At 34.6% G+C, this 3,943-nt stretch overlaps 1 pseudogene; it reads left to right on the forward strand.

Moving 5' to 3' along the window:
• The first annotated feature begins 655 nt into the window (after positions 1–655).
• On the forward strand, positions 656–3,943 carry LOC132141669 (solute carrier family 2, facilitated glucose transporter member 9-like; annotated as a pseudogene).

Genomic DNA, 3,943 nt, shown 5'->3' on the forward strand with positions numbered 1-3,943 from the left:
TGATCACCTCATTTCCCTATGCTATATAAACAGTCACCAGTCACATCACAATTGTCTGGTCTTGTTGAAGTTTCTTCAGTTCTCCAACCTCATATCCTTATACAGTACCTGCAAGAGAAAAGGAAACCAGTTATCATGAGAAGTCATTTGAACTCTTTATGAAATCTGGACACTTCAAATCTGGCTGAGTTACTGTTTGAAATTCCCCATTAGATATTTCTGTTTGACTATCCTGCTAATGCAAAGACTGTCTAAGCTGTTTTTCTATAAGTTATGTGATGAATGTCCAGTCTAAACGTATCCGTCCTCAGATTGCTTCTGCTGTATGAATAAACACATCCCAGTTCACTTACCTGTGCTTCTCCCGGTGTGTTTTGTGACACCTGCACTGAGATGCCGGTGGTTTGAAGTTTTAATATAAAAATAATACCCACTCATTTGAATTTTAGTAAAAGGGCCTCTTTCTTTTATGCCCATAGAAGGCGGAGGAGGTTTTGATAGGGCTTAATGGGAAAAGTAAAGGGGTAAATAGGTCTATGCCTAATTTTGGCATTTTAAGGTTTCATAACAATACGTGCTTAATGAATTTTTTTATTTTTTTTTTGACGCGGCCAAGAGTTTTTAGAAGGAGAAAATATTCTAAACATTATAAAACATGACGGTTCCTCTTGATGAAAAGGCAATCACAATTCATGTAATGACGCATATGTTGAATACTCATTTAAAAGGAAACGTTATTTAAAAGTTTCTCGTTATTGTCTGGAATTTGCTGGAATTACTAATCTAAATTTAATTCATTTATTTAGCTATTTATTTATAGCATTTCTCCGACCTAAAAACAGACAGATGACAGACACCTATTGACTCTAATAATGAATGATTTTCTTTGTCAGAGAACGCACTAAAGAGGCACTAAAGTTAGTACAAACACATTTTAAATTGCTTTAACCCTCAAACTGTCCTTGGGGTCAATATGCCAATCATTAGTTAAATAAAAATGTTGCCCATTAAGCTTACGTTACATCTCAGCATGTATATGCTCTTTCTCAAATATATAGAAATAATCAAATTGTTAAATTATAATGGATGTTTAAAAGCAGCAGTCCAAAGTGATTGTGAAAATGTACTATAGTTAAAGTTATTTTTTTCCCATCAAACAAACATTAAATGTCACCTTTTTAATGCTTCTTCAAGCTTCAGGATCATGTTTATGCAAAGCATTTTAGCAAGCTCTTAGAAAATCATCTTAGAAAATAACATGAGTAATACATCTCAGGCAGAAAAAAAATGTTTATCACTAAAATTGTGCTGTCAATGTACAGTAGGTGGCACCAAGCAATGGTAATTGTCATGAACATTCCCATTTATTTTCTGTGAGGGATTAGGAAAAAAAACTTCAATTACTATAAACCAAATCAACTTAAGAGATCAATTTCAACATTACAACCGTTGATTTGAAGAAAATAAATAAAAATTACTCATCCCAAAAAGTATTGTGAATGAATGATGTAATCACGTGACTATGAAATGACATCACATATGCTAAGCTAAGCTAAGTGCTACCACCAGACCCGGAAATCAGCTGAATGGATTCGAAAATGGTAAAACTCAACTCTTTAACCCTAAGGGAGTTAGAAAATGAGCCTTTTAAATTATATTTTAAATTGGCCTTTGAACTTGGCTTATTTACGTAAAAAAAAAAAAAAAACTTGTCTTGCCAAGAAGTGACAGAGCCCATTTTTAAGAAACAAATTGATTATTAAGGTGCAATAACTTTAAACAGTGGTGTCTGGCCAAAATGCTAGTCCATAATATCTACAATAACTCATCCTCAAAGTAAAAAAGTCCAACCCCTTTTGTAGGGTGACCAAACGTGCCATTTTCCCAAGACACGTCCTGGCCAGGATTTCTATATAGCCTAAAATATCAAGGTTTTGGCTTTGGTTTCCTTTTTTCATACTTGAAGATGAAGATAATGATCGTTTGACCAAAAACATGCAGACATTGTACGTAATCGACCAATCGTGGTGCGTGAGAAGGTGGGTAGGGTGACCACATTTGGTCACTCTACCTTGTTGTCTTCTCACTTCAAAATCAACCAACTTTTTTGTTTAGAACTCTTTTGGATTGTTTTCGATTGTAAATGGTGCTTGATCCGTCTATATTTTTTTCTCTTGATTTAGACAAGTAGACTTTTTCACTCAAGAAAGCAATAGTATGGATAGAGGACTCATATCTTAGTCTTTTTGCTTATTTATCTGACAGACTAGAATCATGTGGATTATTTGTGAATTATTGTGGATGTTTTTATCAGCTGGTGCCCATGTATCTGGGCATCGTAAAATGGCTCTGAAGAACATCCGGGGCTTCCTATGATTCGTGCTTAGCATCTTCATCTTCATCTGTATTGGTGTGTTTATTGCTCAGATTGATTGCTCAGGGACTCCATGAGATCTTGGGCAAGATTCCCTTCTATTTGTTAAGTCTTCTTATCATCATCATTTGTTTGTTCCACACAGGAAGAGCACTGGCCTCTGTTCCTCTCTCTAGTTGTGGTTTCTACATTCATAAAGCTCTTGTTGTTGCCATGGTTCACAGAGAGTCCAAGATATCTGTTGATGGAGAAGAGGAACATTCATGCCACTATCACAGGTAAAGACTTTTCTTACTTTGAACAGTTCACTCAAAATAAAAATTGCATTAATCCATTTCCATACAGAATCATGACATATTTGTGTGATTCAAATGTAAGCATATGTATAATTAAACATTTCCATATCTTACGTCATATGATTGTGTTGTATAGGCAACATATGATTGTTATATAGGCAGAGCTTTTTCCAAAGTTTTTTTGTTTGTTTTTTTCTCCACACTTTTTGGTATTTTTCCTTGCCGACACTAAAACTAAACCAAGACCAGACTAAAGTGTGTACAGAGACACTCAACACCCAAAACATAAGGAAAAAGGACAAGACACACAACACATGAATCTCAGGAACCTGCCACCAAACTAAGAATAAGACCGATGGAGACAGGACCCCTATTGTTCTGCTCTAAAACAATGTGCATTATAAAAGACACTATATAAATAAAGTTGACTATTTTTATGTATTTTATTCATTTCTTTATTCATGAAGATCCTTGAGAAAAAAATCACATAAGCATACTTTTTAAATATGTTTACATATTACATAAATAATATACTTTAAAAGAATACACTTAAGGGCGAATTAATGTAAACATTTTTAGACACTAAATGAAAATGTATTATAGTTAAAAATTTTATAAGATGCAATTACATGCAATTTATAAGATGCACTAAATGTAAAATTATGATCAAGTACTTAAAATGTGCATTATATGTTAGTCGAGACATTTAAATACATGTACATTAAAGCACAACAAAAGAACATTACAATTTAAAATGTACTTTAAAGTAAAACTTTTCATTTTACATTACTACAAGGGGCACTTTTTAAAAGTGTAGAGATCCTACAGTATTCCGTTGTTCTGATTCTCTGCTGTTTTGTTGTGATCTGATATAATCTAATGTTATTATATAATGACCGGTTCTGATTCCTCTTTGACGCACTGAAGTGGTACAGTGCCAAGTGTAACATTCATGCTGAGGTGGAGGAGGAGCAGGAAGAGCAGCTCTTCAGGCATCCGTCTGTTCGCTGGCAGATTGTTACAGTCCTTGTGGTCAATGCTGGGATGCAGTCTGGAATCAATGCGGTGTATGCTTTTTTTAACAGTGAAAATTGGTGATAATGAACCAAAAAAAATGGCTATAACATTATTTGAGATCACAAAATGGTTTCTGCTTCTAGATCTGATTCTACACCAGTGCCATCTTTGAGAATGTGGGCTTTCCAGCTCATCAGATTCAGTACACAACCGTGGGCACTGAGCCATAGAGGTCATCTCTGGACACATGGGGTGA

This window comes from Carassius carassius, chromosome 6, assembly GCF_963082965.1.
Source record: "Carassius carassius chromosome 6, fCarCar2.1, whole genome shotgun sequence".
NCBI classification, from domain to species: Eukaryota; Metazoa; Chordata; class Actinopteri; order Cypriniformes; family Cyprinidae; genus Carassius; species Carassius carassius.